The sequence below is a fragment of the Talpa occidentalis genome, unplaced genomic scaffold (genome assembly GCF_014898055.3).
Source record: "Talpa occidentalis isolate TD23 unplaced genomic scaffold, MPIMG_talOcc4v2.1, whole genome shotgun sequence".
NCBI classification, from domain to species: Eukaryota; Metazoa; Chordata; class Mammalia; order Eulipotyphla; family Talpidae; genus Talpa; species Talpa occidentalis.
In genome coordinates, this window is record NW_026555331.1 from 101,844,959 (window position 1) to 101,865,950 (window position 20,992).

The window sequence follows — 20,992 nt, forward strand, 5'->3', positions numbered from 1 at the left end:
GGGGATGTACCCAGGATCCCCTGGGTGGAGGAAGGAAGAAGAAAAGAGAAGCATCTATATACATGAGCTTTCCAGCAGGCAGCTTGCATGACCCAAGACATCAAATCTGGCTGGAGACCACCTTGGCATCGGTAGACTAATTCCAAAGTGTTCCTTTAGATAGCACCGGAGGCAAAAGAACAGACAGTGTCTCTCTTGCCATTGGCCTGCATGTGTTTCTGACTTGTGCTTGACCTTAGAAAAATTACCAAGGGAGAAGAAAAGAAAGAAGAAATACCAAGTCCCCTGGTTGATTCCCCCCCCCCTCCAAGTCTCTTAAATGTTCTGAGTGAAACTCACAAATGGCTTTATTTTCAAGAGTTGTTTTTGTGCTAGAAGATTGTATGTTTGATGCTTTAACCCTGAAGCTCTCTCTTCAGTCCGGCCAGGATTCAAATCATCTTTCAGTAAAACCATCTGCTCTTCAAAACATTCATAGGACTTCAAATATACAAAACTCACAACCAACCTTCTCATCGAGACTGAATATATTCTCTTTGGGCTGGGTTCCTTGTTGGTGATGATTCATAAAACTAGATAGATCTGTGGTTGATCCAATTTTATCCACTGCCTAGTTCATCATTCTAAAATACACGGGTATTTCTATGCCAGTATTATTATAGGTTATTGGCTTCTTAAGCATCTAGCTGCAATATGTGCAGGAGCCTTTCTATTTCACAGCAAGGCAAGAGTCATAACCTCCAGATGGAAGTAATAGAAATGTTCATATAGACTTGAACCATTTTTTTTCTTTGTTGGAAACTGAACCACAACTGTCTGAACAATCTTTTATTAAACCTGTGGCAACCCGGGACATGGAAAATATCTATGAATTTTACCAAAAGATCAAATCACAAGCATTTGTCTTCTGTGTTATTAGGTATTATAGGTACCAACCATGATGCCAAACCCCCAAGTGCATTTTTCAGGATGGAAGTCTTAATGACTTCGGGCTACACTAGTCTAGAAATGTGTTTTTCCTTTTCTTGCCAAGGTATGTTGACAGATCAACTACAAACTGTGGTATAATGATGAGCGCAGCATATTAAATCCTTGCCTGACATCTTTGCATTTCCACCAAGAAGGCAGCTCAGGGTAGACAAGCTGGACTTCCCAGCTGAGAACTCCTCTCAGAACAGGGACACTTTGGATACAAGGTCCTGTCAATGTTTGAATCTCAGAGCTCAAGAACTAAATAGCCACATCTGTTTGGGAAATAGATTAACCATGTGTCATAGTAATGAGGGAAAATATCAAGATTTTCTTAATAGAGAGGTATATAGTATGTTGGACATAAGCAATGTATGTTTCTAAATGATGTGATAGAAACCAACAGGCAGAGGATAGCATGATGTTTGTAAATTATCCTGGCTAGGTGGATTTCTGTTCAATAGCCCACTGAGGTCATGGCCCAGGGGGAGACTGCATGACAGTCTCCAGATTAGTTTTGTACAGTCTCATGAAGTACGGTACAGCAAAGATGGGGCTGCCAAGATGTGGCTTGCAAAATTTGAGTGAGTTCATAGGGAAACCTCTGGTGACAGGTCCTTCAAACAAGAATGATCAGATATGCTTAAAACTTAACATCTCCATTCACATTCCTATTGCAATGGCCAATTCTGTCGTGTTTCTACGTAAAGATCAGCAAACTTGGGGGATGGCCCTTAAAATAAGAAGCAGTCATATTTTTGAAAAGCAGCACTGTGATGAAGATTTGGATGTGCCTGTGAGTGCGCTGTAGCTTGCAGAGCACAGTCGGCTGTATCGCTGGAGATGAGCACAGAATACAGATGTGGGGCTGCGGAGTGGCGGGGTAGAGCAGGACTCTGACATCACCTCCAGAAAGGAAAACGTTGGCAGTATTCTTCACAGCTTTATGTCTGCACAACTCAGCTCAGGGTGTATTGATTTTTGGGGTAGTTGTACTAAGCAATTCGGGGAACTAAAAATCTAGGCAGTAAAAAAATTCCCTTTGGAGTGAGATGTTTTCGTGTGCAAATTACTGAGACAGGCTCACGCAGAACTGAAACGTTTTTACATTATAAGAGTCCCACACACTCTGCTTCTTTCTCTGCTAAATGCTGGCTCCCAGGAAAGCTGGGGAAATGTCTGCCTGCTGAGGCGCTGCAGCCGGCAGGAAGCTGTCTCAGGCAGGAGCCACATCTGCAGGCAGCACCCTGTGTGTGTGTTTGTGTGTGATGCACTGATCTTGCGTTCAGCTGGCGGTCTGTCTTAAGCAGATTTTCTTCACGTTACTCTTCTGTTCTTCGCCAACACAAATGCTGAATTGTTTGTTCTCTCTGAATGCTATCCTGAGTGTTAAAAACTCCAAAATGAAAGCGAACACCCCCATTCTGGATTCAGCTCACACATAGCAAGTTGTTGCAATCTCTTGGGACCACGACTCTTGCCAACAGAAAATTAAAACCAATTTGGCTAGATAATAAGGAGCCACGAACATAACTCTTTTTTCTTAATTTGCCAGGAATTTGATGTTCGTGCAGGGATAAAGCAAGGCATTCAGAGCCATTTTAAGGAAAAGGGAATTGAAAGGGAAGGCACACTATTCCATTTTCTTTTCCCTGAAGAATTGCAACACTTAGTCTCACAGCAAAAAAGATTCATGGAGTGAGAAGTTGTACAAGTTGTACTTAGTGCCACCAAAACACACCCCCATCATGCTGAATTGGCAAAGAGAATATTTCCATGAAGTTGAATAGACAGAGGTCCTACATAACAAACTTTGTTCAGAAATACTTTGAGTTGTAAAATGATTTGTGTTACTTGCTGCATGCTTTTAATAAAGGCCTCAGAATAACAACAATAAGAGTCCATAATAAAAAAGATTGAATGCCAAATGACAGAGATTTGGGTTAGGTAGTAATTGTATGTATGTAGTGATTGCTTGCTATGTGACATTTGTGTTCCAAGTATTTTTTATGTGTTAACATAGTCTTAGTGCCACTTTACAGACACAAAAACCAAGGATCAGAGACATTGTGCAGCTTACTCAAAGTCACACAGGTGACAAGTGGGAAAGCCAGAATTTATACCAATATAGCCTGGCACCAAAACCTGTGTCCTTAATTCTTGGGCTTTACTACTCTCAGGAGCTCTTGATTTTGGTTTTTGTTTTTTTTTTTTTTCCTTCTCTGACAGATACAATGAGATAAGCATGTAAGACAACATTTTGAGGTGTGCCCAATTTTTGACATTCCCCCAATTTTTTTTTTATGAAATAAAGCAAATGGTGTCATACATTTTTATTTTTAACATGGCATCTATTAAAGTACTTTTATATGAATGATGAAATCAGTCATTTCTAGGCCTTGATAATAAAAATCCTAGTATAACAATTTAATTGAACATTTTTATAGACTTTTTTCTAGAACTTCATTCCCAATATCAATAAAATCACTGAATACTAGTAAAGATTAAATGTGAAGACAGTTTCTACTATTAAAAATAGAAAATAAAACATAAAACTTTAATGCTATTAAGAGGAATAATGTTGCAAATTTTACTTGTGTCACTGTTCTGCCTCTGATTCTTGATCATAAACCTGTGCTATTATGAACAGATATACACACGGCATTTCCTTGCTCCCATGCACTACAGATCTGGCTGTACTTTACATATGACCTTCCTCTGCCCTTGCCTTCTTAAAAATTTACTCATGAGTAAAATTAAAAAATAAACAGAAGTAGCTATGATCACAAGTGGTGCAGTCATTTGTAAGCACAACTGTGGTAGCACATGAGTAACTCTCAGAAGAAATCATATTAGAATGGAAAAGAGTAAAGCAGTATCATTATAGACATAACCTTGAATCAGTTCTAATTTCTTTTAAAAAGATGAGAAATCATTCCAGAACCTTGGTATTTTATAGTTGTTAACCAATTAGATTCTATTAGCTATTTCACAACTTGTCAAAACACACCAGTGTGTCCCAACTTTATAGCTAAGAATAGCTGAGCTGATGAGTTTTTCCATACTCCTGTCCAGCTATTCATTCAACAAATATTTACTGAGCCCCCCCCCCCCCCCCCCCACCACACCCCCATCAGGATCTGTTTGTCCCCTGCAGGTAGCTGCTTTAGTGACCAAGTTGCATAGACCTTTACGCTTTGTGTATCTGTCTTTTCATGGAATACTTAGGACTTTTCTACCTTATAGCTTTCGATCCTCCTCCCTCGCAGCCTCCCATCAAAATGAGCGGCTTTCTCTAAGAGAGCACAGAGAAGTTAAAGGCCTTTCATCTTACTCCAGAGTTTCCCCTATGGATTTTGTTTCCCTCCTGAGTAAATTGAAGCTTAATAATTTCAAAATTCCAGTGAGAAAGCATCCCAAGGCTGCTGCTCACTGTCACCTGCCTCTGGCCGTTTGTCACTAGTGCGTCTGAAGGCCATGCTGTTTGTCTGTCATCACTGGGAAGCGGGTGGAGCAGAAATGAGCTGGGAAGGGGAAGGAATCTGCACTCGTAGTGAGCGGCAGACAAATGATGCGAGTGCTTCTCATCTGGGGGGAAGAAAAGATGATTAGGAAGTAACTGTTGACTTCTGACTCTAGAGCTGATTTTGGCTACAGGCAAATGAAAGTCAGTACTCAGGGGAGACGTCAAGGTGGTGAGCCCTGAGAAAAAAAAATTATGCAGTAATTCTATCATGACTCTAATTCATGTGCCATAATTAGAAACTTCTGAAAACCTCTCACTCTCTCTCTTTAGGGCTATGAATTTCAAAAATATGATGGATTTATTGTACTTGAAAATCATATCCTTAAGGATGAAAGACCGTGGGGAATCCTAGAACAGGAAATTATCCAACCTCCATAAGGCAATTCACAGTCAATCAAAGCGTATTTATTTGCTTTTCATAAAAACTTTATTGTTTACATGACTGCATTGAATTTGTATGAAGCCCACAATAGAAACTTACTGACTCATCGACAGAGCTTGAATTGATTTAGAAAATACTGTGATAAAAATCTCAGCTTGGTACTTCTGGCCTTCTTATAGAGGAGAGCATTGCAGTAACTCTTTAAAACAAATCCTGAAAACATGGTCCATCACTTGAGAGTTCTTTTTGTTTTTTTTAGCAATTCTGTGTCTAGATTTTCTCCTATAGTTAATCATTCAGTGGAATTCTTTGTTCTACCTTGATATAACAAGCAGACAACAATGCAAATCACAACCACAAGATTCATTTAACAAACACAGCAGCACAGGACAGTGGGAGATGGATTTTTAACATTTTACTAAAGCACAAAGCAAGACTTGCATCAAAGCCAGCAGGTCTTTTCCTTTCAGAGCAGATATGAAGTGTGTTCTCTCCCATTGTTGAGGAACTACAAGCAGTTAGGGGGACTGGTTTGGCTTAATTCAAAATCACCTGAAGTCTTGTTGGAAGTCCATTAAGGCTATCAATTTCAATGCACAAACATTTACAGAGTCGCCTCTTGCAAGGGGGTATGTGTGCTCAGGGCTGTGGAAGCCATAGTCTTGTGGAGACAGCAGCACACCCATAGGAACTCAGAATACAGGTGTCCCCAAGCAACATCATTGCACAACCTTCACCAACTGGCTTCCATGAGATTATGAAATGTATTAGGCAATGGACCACCTTGAAAATCAAAGTAGCTTATTCCCTACAACTTCTGCAACCTGCAGATTCTAGATCAAACTGGGAAAGAAATCTTGTCTTTAACACACCGTTAACACATCAGTTTGGAAGCCCTTCACTCACACATCTGTTTTTATAGTGATGTAATTTTTATGCTGCTGAATTTTTTTGGTGATAATAATTGACTAAGTTCCATTAAACTTATTTAAATTGATTTAGACTAAGTAGATTTGATTTTTCAGCTTACTATTTCTAACTTTTAATTAGGACCTTAATTTTTTATATATATAATTCTTTATCTCTCCTTTCATTTTTTTCCAAGCCAAATAATCTTTCCAATTCTGTTACACCCAGTCTGAAGGAAGACATGCAAGGGCATGTCAGCCCAGGAGCTGAAACATCGGAACAGAAAAAGTGAGCACTGAGCAGTATGTCTTAATCACCAGGGTCCAGACTTGGAGGTGCGGCCCAATGGTATAACTGAGCTTATCAGTCCATCATAACTCAGTTAATTTCATCTGCCCAGTAGATATTCAATAAATATTAGTTTGCAGTGAGTTGGATTAAATAGATTCCACACTCACCAGACAACTTTCTGATCACAATTTGGCTTCATGTGACTCTTTTATATGAGTATAAAATGTACTGATTAACTAGCACAAACTTTCTAGTCTGCTAAAAAAATTTTCAATTTTTCCCGTACCCAATTTTGTTGGTTTTATGATTATGATATCCATCTCCTTTGAGTTTTGTCAGTATAGTGAACAATTAGAGTTATTTATCCAGCACCCATCTCCCCATTCATCTGCTAGTACATAGTTTTCCTGTTTAATTACTTATCTCCCTGCCATGCAGTCCCTTTTTTTTCTGGGCAAACTGGCCCCACCTCCAGCTACACCCTGGCTGTCTTAGGTTAATCACATTTAATCAGGACCTCAATGATTGGTTCAGATGGCCTAAACCAGTCTAATCCAAGCATATTTCAAATTTTCCTTTGAAAACTTGGACTGATATTATCTCCTTCTGGAAGGATGCATGCAGCTTTTGAACATTGCTAGAAGCGAGTGATGGTTAATTTTATGTGGAAATGTGAAAAGACAGTAGTGCCCAGTTGATTGGCCAAACACCATTCTAGATGTTGCAGTGAAGGTATTTTTCAGATGTTACTGACATTTAAATCAGTAAACTCTGGGTAAAATAGATTACTCTCCATAATGTAGGTAGGCCTCATCTAATCCATGGAAGCCCTTAAAAGACTGAAGGACTCTAAAAAGGAAGGAATTCTATCTCCAGACTGTCTTTGGACTCAAGACTGCAACACTAACTCTTCCCTGCCTCCAGCCTGCACAACTGTTCTGCAAATTTTGTACTTGCCAACCCCTGCAATAGTGAGGGCCAGATCCTTAAAATGAGAGAGAGAATATCTCTTGTTTGTTCTGTTTCTGGGGAAAATTCTGACTAGTACAGATACCATTGGGAAACAAAACACACAGAGAAGAGAACAGAGCCAAGACAATTATAGGGGACATAAGCCAGAGCCTGGATCAAATTTACCCTAAAGTCCACAAGTGTCAACCAGGATGATTTTAGCTGCAAGTAAAGAAAACCCAGCTGCCTTAATGTGGAAAGATATGATTTGCAAAATAGAAATCCCAATGTTAAAACAGACTTCAGACTCAGTTGATCCAGTAGCTTAGTGATGTCATTTAGGACGCAGATAACATTTCTTTTCTCTGTCCACAGTAACTTGGCCTAAATATTATGCCTTCATACTTGGTAGCTAGCACTGATAATAATCAAGGCTATGTACTTTCTCCTTCACACCTAGTAGAAAAGATTGTTTCTCCATGGCTATGTCTCCTAAACATAGGAAGACATAGATTCTTCCTTTATATGACATTAGTTCACTCTGGCAAAGGTTTTCCCAACCCAGAACAATAATTGCATTATCAAGGTTAATCAAGACCAACCCTCAGAGCCTTGCCAGTCTCTCATTCTACACTGCTGCTACATAATGAGGGATAAGCAGGCAACAGTAATGTCTATTACAGAGACCAACTGCTGATTTTCAGATATATGAGCTAACTAATTGCCTGTTCAAGTCATTTTGAATGGGTTGTTAGTGATTTACTACCAAAGTTACCCTAACTGTTAGAGCAGCCTGTGAATCCATCCTCAAGTTTTGATGGTTGCTGGGTACTTTGATAAAATGAACTTCCTAGGCATTCAGGATTGATGACCAGGCCCTAAATCATGGTGAACTCCCTGAACTATGCCATCTAGAGGTCTTGTTTCTCTAGTCCATGTGTCTGCATTAGCCCATCCCATACCTGAAACTCCCTGGATCTGTCTAGCTCATTATGCTAGATTTCATACCTAACCAGCACAAGGCAACCCTTTCTTCCTGACCCCATGCTCCTGACCTTCTATCATATCCTCTGAACAGGTCATCAACTAAAGATTGTACTTGATGGTTTCCCTTGCTGCTACTAGTGAGCTCCCAGAGCGGTGCGGGGGTGGGGGTGGGGTGTGGGGAGACTATTACTTGTATCTGTTGTTACTTTACTTAGTACTGGTGAGCTGCTTTCTAATTTAAGTCACGTAATAACCCTAAGGAAAAGGTATTAAAACCCTTATTTTACAAGAGGTAACCATGGCCCAAAAGTTTAGATGATTTGACCAGAGGCATACTACCAGGATGGGAGTCTCCTCCCAAATCTGCAGTCTTTCTGCTGCACCATGGGAAACTCACACTGGCCCCATCTGCGAGTGAATCTTGTTACCCAGTTTGGCCTTGACCTTCACTGGTGTTTTTCTAGTTCATCTTTGTTTAGCTCCCTATCACATGATTCATTGCTGCTATTCCAGACCTTCCGTAGCTCCTCCCTACCCTAACTGCTCTGTCTTCTGCCTATGGAATGTGGACCATGACCTTGCTTCTGTGTTACAGAGACACTAGAGTTCATATGGCATAAGTTACTTCATGTATCCATGTCTCCCCGCAACCTATCACATCTTTCCTCCTAACCTTATCTATAATCTCAGAAGTCAAGGCCCATCTTCCCTGTGTATGGATACAGATGATATGGAGTCTTATTCTTTGGACCTCAATCCTTCCCGTTTCTTGCGATGATCCACTCTTTATCTACCATCTTTAATTCTTATTCATCTGGTCCTTTCTATTAAACCTTGAAATATTGCCAGTTCTCCCCCATTGTAACAAAGTATTGATTGTCTCTTCTATATCCTTCTCATCTGTTTTCGCCTCTGACTTGCACTGCAAAACTCTATCCACCCATTCTTCTATTTATCTCTCAGTGTCTGATTTATTTTAAATCTTCCACCCCACCTCAACACTCACACCCCCACACACAATGCAAAAACTCACAAGGGCAAGGGAATTAAAAATGGCCTCCTTCTTCCCAAACCATATGTCTCTTTTCTAGTACTTCCTCTTTATCAGCCCATCTGTAATGCTTGACACTACAGTCCATCCACTCTTTGAAATTTGGTCTTTGATTGATTTTTGTGAAAGTGTTGCTTCCTTGTTTTTGTTTCATTTCTTAGTACTCTTTGACTTCCTCTCTTTCCAGGCTTGTTTCTTCCTCCTTACCTTTTCTTTTTTTTTTTTTTCTTTTTTCTTTTTTTTATAGAGGCATGTTTTTTATTTATTTATTTATTTGTTTGTTTGTTTTTTGTTTATACATGCACTGGGTACAGTCAGAAGCGGGGAGGGTGAGAGAATTCACCAGAGCCAGAGCGGGGAGCAGAGCAGGCAGAAGGACCAAAGTACACTGCTGAGGGGAGCAGCGGGCGGCAGGAGAGGTCTGCGCGCCATGTGGGACCCTCCTCCTGTGGCCGGGGAGCAGCCGGGGATCGAACCGGGGCCGCAGAGACCGCGGGCAGCTTCGCAACCCAGCGCTCAACCGCTGCGCCACCGGGGAGGCCCTCTCCTTACCTTTTCCCTTTCCCAAAGCTGACAATCTGTTCTACTTCTTTGTCACACCCACCATAGGGAAGTCTTTTGTTACTCCAGCTCTCACACCTGTATTCATTCCTAAAAGTGTGTTGTCAACCTTATTTTCAACTACTACCGGTGTAGATCTCTGTATGCCCCAGCTCAGCTACAACTCAGTGCTTACAAAGCTTATTGTTTCATCTTTCAGATCTGCTTCTCCTCTCAGTTGCTGTATTTCTTCACAGTATGTGGATGCCCCACCCCAAAATCTTAGAGGCTTCTTTAATTTTTTTCTCTTTGCTATTTATTCAATCACTGTAGTCTTATTTCTTCCCTTCACAGGTTCACAAAATTTTAACCCTTTCCTCTATAATTATAAAAGGTGGGGTCTGAATCCTATGATAATCTTCATGTGAGTAATCACTGCCTTGTGTCTGTATTGATACAAGTGCTGTTTTACATCCTGCCCACTGCTCTGCCTCCAGTCTCCCCTTCCTCACCATGTCTGTGGCTGTTTTGTGGCCTATTCAAGAAAATACTAGAGTTCCTCCTTACCCAAAGTGTTATTGCTGTTATCAGGGGATTCTCTGATCAGGCCCCACCAATCTCCCTTCTCCGGTAGGATCTGTTTTTCTGGATCACACACCCCACGCTGGTACTGCACTATGTAAAGACTGCTTATTCTGCATGTGAGTTGTTTAATCAAGCAACTTTACTGCAAAATTTAAATAAATGTATTCTTCCATTTAGCAACTGGCATTTATTGGACTCCTTCTGTGTTCCCGGATGCTGTGGGAAGCAGAAAGAAGTAGAAAACAGTCTGTCCTTGAGTAATTCACCATCTAGTGGGAGAGGCAAAAATAAGGACTTACAAACAGTAATTAATCCACCAAAAATAGTGGTTTATAAAAATTAATCACACAAAGGCAAAAATTATTCACCACGAAGGTTATATATACATACATTTTTTGAAATCCCACATTATAGACATATAAAATAGTGAATGATCCCTGTTGTTCTGCTTCCTTAATTCCCAGTAAAAGCTACATGTTAACTGATAATGTTTTTATACATATATATTTGTATGCACATATTTGTTTACTTTTAACAAAAACTAGCATCATTCTATACACAATATCCTGTATAGTTTTTTCACTTGACATTATGTCCTTGGATGATATACTTTTTTTGAACGGCTGTGTGGCATTCTTTTGAAGTCAGCATTCTTAGTCACCTATCTCTCTTATTTTCCTCTCTCGCAAACAATGCTTCAGTCAGTGATCATTTTTCCACACATTTTGAGATGTAAACATTTTAACTGTTGGCTCTCCAGATTAAAAAAGAAAAGCAGCCCTGATTTGAAACACTTGCCAATTTCCACCATGTCAACTCCCACCATTGGTGTGTCCAAGCTCCCAGTGTGACCCCAGTGAGGCAGAGACAGGAAGAGATGCATTGGCGCAGTTCTGCTAGCCCGCCTTGCCAGCTCCTGCTTGCCGCTGTGTATTTCACTGTACATATTATTTCGAGTGTTTTACAACACGGGAAAGCAAGATATTAAAAGGCAATTATCACTTTGCCAGACAGGGGAACATAACTAGCTTATTAGCTTTAATAAAGTTGAACCATGAATTACACACATTCCTTTTGGATTCTAAAGAAGGCCCTTTATCTGTTACTTTAAATAGATTCTGCTTAAAAGCCAAGGAAATTTCAAAGTGTTTCTTTTTATTTTGCCACCTGAGAAAATCACTTAAGTAGACTGAATGTATGCTAAATATATTTTGAAGATTCCCTGGAAGTGCTCTTCCATGAGCCAGTTGGTATATTCAGGCACAAGACTCCTCCTCTTTGGGACACTCTTTTTTTTTTTTTTTTAAAGATTTATTTATTTATTTATACAAGCACTGGGTACAGTCAGAAGCGCGGGAGGGTGAGAGAATTCACCAGAGCCAGAGCAGGGAGCAGAGGAGGCAGAAGGACCGAAGTACACTGCTGAGGGGAGCAGCGGGCGGCAGGAGAGGTCTGCGCGCCATGTGGGACCCTCCTCCAGTGGCCGGGGAGCAGCCGGGGATCGAACTGGCGCTGCAGAGGCTGCGGGCAGCTTTGCAACCCAGCGCTCAACCGCTGCGCCACCGGGGAGGCCCTGGGACACTCTTAACAGGGCTGACTATATACAAGTGCACAAAAGAACCACTTCAGCAGGAGGGTGCATCAGAATTACCTGGAGGGTTTGTTAAGTCTCTCATTGCTGGAGCCAGCCCACATAGTTGCTGATGCCATAGCCTAGGGTAGGAAAAGGAATTTGCATTTTTGTCAGCTACCCAGGTGATGCTGAGGTTGCTGACCTGGAGACCTGACTTGGAGAACCATTGTTCCTCACGAGCTCTAAACCCCTAACCCAGAGAACCTCCTTCCATATTCTGGTATTATGTGATTTTTCTACTGCTAGGTCAGATTCCTATGGAGACTTTCTCCTGTTAAGCCACAGATCAATTTAGAGATATAGCAGGTGATGTTCTTATCAACAACCAAAGTATTTGAGGACAGGTTTGATAGGGAATGCCACAAATTCATTATTACAGAGAAAATCATACTGTGATTTCTTTTTTGAAAATGAAAGGCATGGGTTAGGGTTGCTATTCTTGCCACTGAAAAGGGTAATCTTCCTGAGCAGTGTCATTAGCTAAGGACTCCAGCTTCTCTATCGCTAAGGTGGTCAGACCGGCAATACCTAGATGGGAATCTTATCCCTGCCACTTAACTGTGTACTCTTGAGCAATTTATTTAACCACTCTGTGCCTCAGTTTCCTTGTCTATAAAATGGGAATGACTGTGATAACAGTAACCTCCTAGGGTTACATAGAGGATGTGATGAGTATAGGCCCTAACCTGTGGGAAGCCCTCAGTGATTCAGTTCTGTATTAAGAAAAAGCATTATAGGCAAGTAAATTTGGGAAATGCTGAGTTAAAGTAAATAAGTTCTTTGTCATAAGGTTTCTCAGTGGCTTTAATATGCCAGTGAACAACATGACTCTTCTAGAGGAGGATATAATGTGTAACATTTCCAAGGCTTGTTTGCTTGTTTTGCTAAAGAAATTTTTTTTGCAAGTAGAATTTTGAAGACAATTTTTATAATCTATAAGATGTGCTGACAGTAGTGCTGGGCATAATAAAAAGTTTCAATCAGAAAAAAGACACAATTTTTATAATAAAATGAAAATTTTGTTACTATTATGATAATAAATCAGTATTTCTTGACTTACATATACACTTGAAAGAAATTGGCACATGGCCCCAGTATAGCTAAGCCATAGAGGTAGAATTGAAGCAGAGCAAAAATAATCCTTGTTATTCATAAGAATTTCCTTGAGCCATTCTGAGGTGATTGTTTTTCCTCCATTCATTCCTTTATTCTTGCTTACATGCAATAGTCCCAACACATATTTATTGAGTGATTCTAAGTAACAGGCACTATAGGTGCTGAGGATTCAATACTAAATAAAATATTAAAAGTTCCTGTCTCTGTGAGTTTACCTTCTAGAAGACAGGTAGTACACAAATAAGTAAATATGCAGTAGGTTGGATGGTGATAAGTACTATAAAAAAGATGAGGTGGGCCTCCCTAGTGGCGCAAGGGGTTAAGCACTGCACTATGAAGCAATCCACAGCCTCTGCAGCACAAGATCGATCCCTGGCCAGCCAGGGAGAAACCCACATGGCGAGGCAGACCTCTCCTGTCTCACCCTGTCTCACTGCTGTTCCCATCAGCAGTGTATTTCAGTCAGTTTGTCTGTTCTGTTCCCCACTCTCTCTCTCTGGTGAATCCTCTCATCTCCCACATCTCTGGCCTGTACCCCAGCTCTTGTATTCATAAATAAATAAATCTTTAAAAAAAAAAATGGTGAGGTGGGGCAGGGGAGTGAAGAAGAAATGCACGGGCAGATGTCTCTTTAAGCAGAGATCTGGAAGAGATGACAGCAGGCTGTGGGCACACCTGACAAAAAATCAGCCCAGGAAGAGGGACTTCGGTGCAGAGAAATATGCTAACATGGGAGTATGCCTCTGTGGCTGGAGCTGAGTAAAGGAGTGAGGGAAAGAGGGGAAAATTGTACTACGTATCTTGTGCTATATAACAAATCACCTCAAAACCTAGTGACCTAAAACAATAACTACTTATTTCCTCCTTCCTTTTCTGTATATGAGGAATATGGGAGTGCAGTGGTGTCACTGGGCAATGTTAGCTTGGAGTTCCATGAGGTTCAGTCAGATGTCAGTTGGGACTACAGTCGTCTGAGACCTGACAGGGACTGGAGGAGCCACTTCCAAACTGACTCAGCACACAGCTCACAAGTTGGTGTTGCCTTATTTCCATGTGGCCTCTCGATGGAGGTTTCTACACAGTGGCTGGATTGTCTCTGACAAAGCAGTGCAAAAGCCTGAGCAGAAGCTGCAAAGCATTTTATGCCCTAGATTTGCATGTCACATAATACCTGACTGTACGTGGGAGGGGATGCCCTTATAAAGACATGAAAATGAGGATGTGACAATAATGGCAGCCATCTCAGACTGACCGCCACACCATTATAAGGTCTTTCACTCAGCTGAGGTGGAAAGCAAGTAGAGATTTGGGGCAGAAGAGTAATCAGGCCTGGCATGTTTGGGGGCTTTTTGTTTGTTTGTTTTATTTTCTTACATCTTTGTTAATTTTTGGATAATATTTGATTTCTCCCCTCCAGTGTAGCTGCTGTAGTTCTCCCACCATCACAGCACCCATGATCCATCACCACAGTCCCTTGTGTTTTTCCCTCTCCCATTTTGACCCCTGTTCCTCCCCCTTCCCTGCTGTATGCCTCAGATGTATGGTCAGCTTGCAAGTTTTGTCTTGTTTGTTTGTTTGTTTATCCTGACACTCTACTTGGTTTCTCTACATCTTGCATATAATTAAAACCATCCAATATGGATAGTGTGTTGAACTTCTAGAAGCTTGGCATGTTTAAAAGGATTGTTGTGAGTGCCATGTTGAGCATAGACTATGAGGGGATGGGTAGCAAGGGTAAAAGCAGGGAAAAGTTAAAAGGCAATCTTAATAATCTAAGTGAGAGAGTATGATTACTTGGACCCAGATGGAGGAGGTAAAAAGAGTGAGAAGTATTTGCATTCTGGATTTACTTTGAAGTTAGAGCCAACAAAATTACTGATAGATGTGCTTTGTTAAAAAGGAAAAATCCTATATGATACCAAATCTCTTGATTTGATTGTGTATATTTTGCCCTCTCCTCTGTGTTGGCACCAGCCTTACCCCTCCCCATCAAAACTCACAGAATTAAAAGGGAAGTTACTAGGATATTGACAGAACATTATTTCCCAAAGTGGGTCTAAATGGTATTAATTCAATATTCCAGCATTTTGCATAAAAATATCCAAGTGTCATTTCAAATGAAATAGCAAAATTAAAGTTGTTGCGAATCATTAAGAAACTTTAAGGCACTTGTGTGTATTCCCAAAACTATTGCTAGGCTAATTATAATCTCCCTAACTCCCCTACCTATTTGCAGTTAGATGACAAAATATTACTCTCCATTTTTTAGCTTTAATTCCACGTTAACAGAGATTCCTGAAATCTGTCAGCAATGCTTATTTTAAAACATTTAATTTCTCCAATCCTTAAAAAAAATGCTCTTTTTATCTTATATCAGAAACTTAATGTTGAGTACTTCAAATCACAGTGGAGATTAGCATGATGCAGAACAATATTCAAATTACAGAGCCATATTTTCAGTTTAATTGCGTGAGAACTGATCTAAATTAAGTATGCCTTCCCTTAGGTGCTCAATTTGGGAGGGAGGGGTGATTCCTTGAAAATCACCAGTCTTACTCAAATCTTTCAGGACCCCATGTTTAATTATTACAGCAAGTGTTTGAAAGTACTGTTGTTCATTTATTCATAGATTCTTTCCATGTTGACCTCACATTACATACAAATCACAGACAAATCCTTAACCTCCATGAGCTTATATCAGGAAAGAAAGATGAAAAAACAGACAAGGTGCTACTATAGGGTAAGGACATGAACACAGTTTGAGTCAAAGAAGGGAAGTTATGAATAAGCCAAGATCTTAAGCAGAGGGGCAGGTACAAGGGTACGCCAAGAATATGAGGAACAGTGCTATGTCAGTGCACAATGAGCCAACTCAGTGAGGTTGAAACTGAGGTAGATGGAGGAAGATAGAAAGACACCTACAGAAACAAGTTGACATCAGACCAGGAAGAACCTAAAATACCAAGGAAGTTTTTGTTTGTCCAGAAAAAAATGAAGAATCATTGAACAATGAAGAATCAAGTGGAGTATCACTTGGATAAGTTTTTGTTTTTAAAAGGTCACTTGGACCATAGTTCAGCACATGAACATGAGAGAATGGAATGAAATCCAACCTTTCCTTCATCTCCTCATCCTAACCACCACATTCAAGTCCCCATTCATTCTTCAAAGAGTCCCCCAATCTATTCTTACCAGTTAACTAACAATGCAAATCAGATCAGGCTGTCCCTCCCTAAACAATGTCCTTACAAAAAACAATTCTTTAAGGGTCCACAAGTTCTCACTGAAGCAGGCCCAAGGTGCCCATCCAGTTTCAATACCATCTCTGCTTCCTTGAGTCTTTCCATTGCAGTGATGGTGGGTTTTCTTCTCATTCCTCCAAGTGCCAAGCTCTTGTTCCACTCCTCTTGAACTACAAAAGAGTAGTTTTCTCTGCCTACAACATCAGATTTACCTGTGTCTGGCAAGTTTATATCTTTCCGATTTCTGTCCAATCTGCACGTGCTGCTCTACTTCCTTGACTAATTTAAGGCCCCACTATACACTGCACACATTCATTACATCTCTCCTCTCATCACACTTTATTGAAAATGCTTATTAATGGGTTTTTTTCTGTTAGACTGAATTTCTTCTTCCCACCTGACTTGTTAATCATAGTACCCTTATTACCTGGCACAATACTGGCTCAGCTCATCACTCAATCAATCGATATTTAATCAATTAATAATGGAAAAGAGACAATTAGGAGGACCTGTCTGAAATGAGGAGGTAGAAAGAAAGAATGGATTTGAGTTTTGAGTGGTGAGACTGGACATGGAAATTAACTCTAAATGAGGGGAAAGAATTAGAGGAAAAGGGAGGTCTTTGTGTGTCTGGTTCCCCACTGTATTATATGAGCCTTGAACAGTGCCTAACATATGGTAAAACACTCAATAAATATTTGTATCAAGTGAATGAAGTTGGACAGGTAGAGGTCATTGCTCAGATTTCTGTCTTGGTCTAGTGGATGACTCCATTCTCCTAGCTAGGGATGTGTGACAGGGTGCTTGTACAGGCAGGGCTTCAAATAGGATTACTCAGCTCTTTGCTTTCAAAGAGACTGTGCAAGTCTTCAAAATGATATTCTATTAATAGAAAGGAAAACAGAGCATGAATGCATGTGAAGCATTATTGGACTATTTTCAATTTAGTTCTTTAAATTTTAACCTGTTATTTTCATTGGAATTATTTCATCTGATTGACTTTAATTAATGGTAAATATATAATTTTCAATAGGCTGCTTCTGAAATTTGTGGTGGAAAATGCCACAAAATCATTTTCTTCCTCTTAGAGGGAAGATTTAACAGAGATTCTCTAAAAAAATTTTCTACTGTGACCAGTTATACATCTTTTCACTTTAAAAATGAACTCACAAGATTTGCTTTAGGTGATAAAAAAGTTCTGGGAGTAGATAGTGGTGATGGTTGTACAACATTGTAAATATACTTAATGCCAATTAATCACAAGCTTTTAAATGGTCACAACGGTAAATTTATATTATCTATCTTTTATCACACACACACACACACAATGTAACACTAAGCTCACATTGCCAGAATTAAGAATTTGACCATCTTATGCAACTTAGATATTTTAGAAATGTGGGAAGCTTCACTCTGCTGTGAGATACTTTTGAAAAGCACAGCAGTGCAATACTGTGGAGATTTTTGCTGGCAAGAAGATTTGGAAACCAGCATCTAAGAAAGGAATGAAATCGGGTTGTGTGTGACATGACTTGGAAAGTAAGAAAAAAGAGAGTCTAAGTAATAACAGAAAACAATCACTTTCCAGGCCGATGTAAGAAAGGGGTTGTCCTTGATTCCCTGTCTAATTCTATTTTCTTCTCAAGAGTTGTAATCTTAGTGAATTTGAACTCCCAATGTAATTCTGTGCTTAAGAAATCCAAGGAGGTGATCTATAGTGTGGTTTTCAGCTTTGTCACTAACAAGAACATATTCATTTATTATTTTCTTTCAGGGATTGCATGTTTTGAAAGATAATATCTAGCATCAAACAAACTGTCCTTGTTAAATAAAATGAAATCACTTTCTATTTTCTACTTATTAATTACATACTAATGGGTTGACAGAAAAGTCATGGTACATTTTTCTATGTTTTTCATGTCATAACTTTTCTGACAACGCATAACATATATACCTACCCACCTGCCTCTTTGATTAGTATGAAGTCAGCAGTGTTAGCACACCCAGTAGCTACAATTCCAGATAAAAGCAAAGAATTGACTTTCCAGTTTATCTGTCAGCTTTTTTATCTGCAACTGTCTTTAGACATTTTAAAAACACTAAAAATTCATTAGGATTTGGAAATACTGAAAATAGCCTTGACACATCTATTGCTACCATCCAGAATTTCTATTAAGGAATTACCACCCTGATAATCAGTGTTTATGTCAGTGGATCTCAACAGAGATTTATGTCTCCTCAACAGAGGAGACCACAACCTTAATTGAGCTTATCAAAATCATCTCAGGGACTCTTTCAAGCTACACAGTTTCCTGAGCCCCTACAGAGAAACTGGCACACCCTCTGGGTAAGGGCAGAAGAGCGGTGGGGTTGTTTTTTCTCTTCTCTTTTTCTCTTCTCTGTTAAGAATTTCTGCTATAATAATGAGCCACTCTTACTGATGAGAGTGCATTGTACCTCTCAAGTGTATGAGAGCCAAATGCTGATTTATATCTCCCTTCATGTGGGGCTTTCACAACAAAACAAATTTCTGATGGCAAGTCATTGTCTCATTGCTGAGACTAAGTAATATGGGCCAAGGAACAACATATAAAGTACTCTGACAAAGTGATGAGGAAAAAAATATATTAAATTTCCAGGAAAAAATGAGCAATAATAGCAGACAATGCCCAGGAAAAACTAAAGTTACTAATACATCCAGGACAAGCGATCTTTCAACCTGACTAGGAACTACAAAGGTAACAATTGCACTACGGGCTTTGAATTCTATTCCTACCAAGACACAGTGACACTGACCAGATTTATCCTTATACCTGAAACAACTGAAAAATAGTCAAATTATAGGGAAATAGTGATTATCAAGACACTGGATATCAGTCAATGCAGGCAATGATCCATGAAATAAATTAATCACTAGGTAACTAGTCTAACACAGGTATTAGAATTAGCAGCTGAAGCCAATAAAAGTTATTATAACTATATTGCAATATACTCAAAAAGTCAAAGAGACACAGAAGATATTAAAAAAAGGACTCATTGTAGAGGTGAAAATGACTGCATGGGAATAAAACTGCACCAGATGAGCTAACAGCAAACTAAACTAATAGTGAAACTAATTAGTGAATTTAGTGAACAAAACTAATGAGTAGATTTAAAACTCAACAATAAAAACTATCCCAAATACAATAACAGAAAAGAGAATTAAAAAAAAAAAAATAGCATGAGGGCCTCCCTGGTGACGCAGGGGGTTAAGACTCAGCACTATGAAGCAATCTGCAGCCTCTGCAGCACAAGTTTGATCCCCAGCCAGGGAGCTACCCACATGGCACAGCAGACCTCTCCTGTCTCACCCACTGCTCCCCTCAGCAGTGTGTTTCAGTAGATCTGCCTGTTCTGTTCTCCAAGCTGTCTCTGGTGAATCATCTCACCCCTCTCCCCACCCTACTCCTCTGGCCTACACCCCAGTTCTTGTATGCATAAATAAATAAATCTTCAAAAAAAAAAAGCATGCGAGAACTACTGTGGGTAAATGTACATAAACTTGGAGTCCCCTGCTGAAAGGGAGGACAAAATTGTTGGAATATTTATCAAAAATTTTCCTAATTTGATGAAAATTAAAAAACCCAAAAATCTAAGAGTAACAACCCAAGCACAAGAAATATAAAGCTACAGCAATGCATATCATAATAAAATTGTTTAAAACCAGTGATGAAGACAAAAATCAGCAAGAGGAAAAAGACATGGTATATGCAGAAGAAGACAAATTAGCATGACTGCAAACATGTCCCTGGGGAGGGAGGAGGATGCAAGTGAGAAGAGACAATGTCAAAAGACTGAAAGAAGCACACCATTATCCTGCAGTTGTATGCCCAGGGAAAATACCTTTCAAAAACAGAAGCAAAGCAAAGACTGTTTTAGGTTAATTCTGCATATACTTTTCTTTCCTACATCTTCAAAAGTTTCTATATTTAAAGTCAGAAAAATTAATATTATTGAATTTTATGAAAAAAAAAAAGGAGAGTGGAAAAGGAAAAATAGTTTAATGACTCCAAATCCTTATCTTCAATCTTTTCTTCAGGCTTTTCCAGTAGTCACAACTGGATATTGGTTCTGAGATACCCACAAATATTTAAGAGGTCACAAGCTCACTATCTGTTCTTATAATTATATACTTCTTGTTGTCCTCCATCTTATTTAGTGAGGTCACCAATTCATTAATTCATCTATTCAAAAAATATTTATTGCGTGTGTGCTGTGTGACAGGCTCTGTAGTATGCAATGTGGGTATAACAATGAATGATATGGACCTTGCCTTCAGATGTCTTCTGGCAGTGTGATGGAGACAGACCAACAGGCTGCAAAGTCCAATGTAACATGACAGCGATCACATGGTAATATGAACAAAGTACTACAGAAGTGTAGAGGAAAGTAACTCAGGGGAGTCTTTCCATAATAGAAAATTTGTTATGGTCACAAAGAATGAGAGGAGTTAGGCAGGTTGCGTGTAGTAGCTTTTGTTTCAGAAAGAGCTCTATTAGCACAAAGGTCAAGAGCCTCACTTAGGGAATTGCAAGCGAATATGTGAGGGTATAAGAAGGGTTCTGATCTTAAAAATCCTTGCAAATCATTCAGGAATTGGCATTTTATTCTGTAGCAATGAGAAATCATTACGGTTTTTTTCTAGCTCTCAGTACCCAGGCAGCCATGCAGAGCTGCCTCTCCTCCTGACACCTGACTAGTTTTCAGAGCCAGTTAAGGAGGTTCACAAGTAGGCACAGACTGCCACTTGGGTTTGTCACCAGTACTTGCC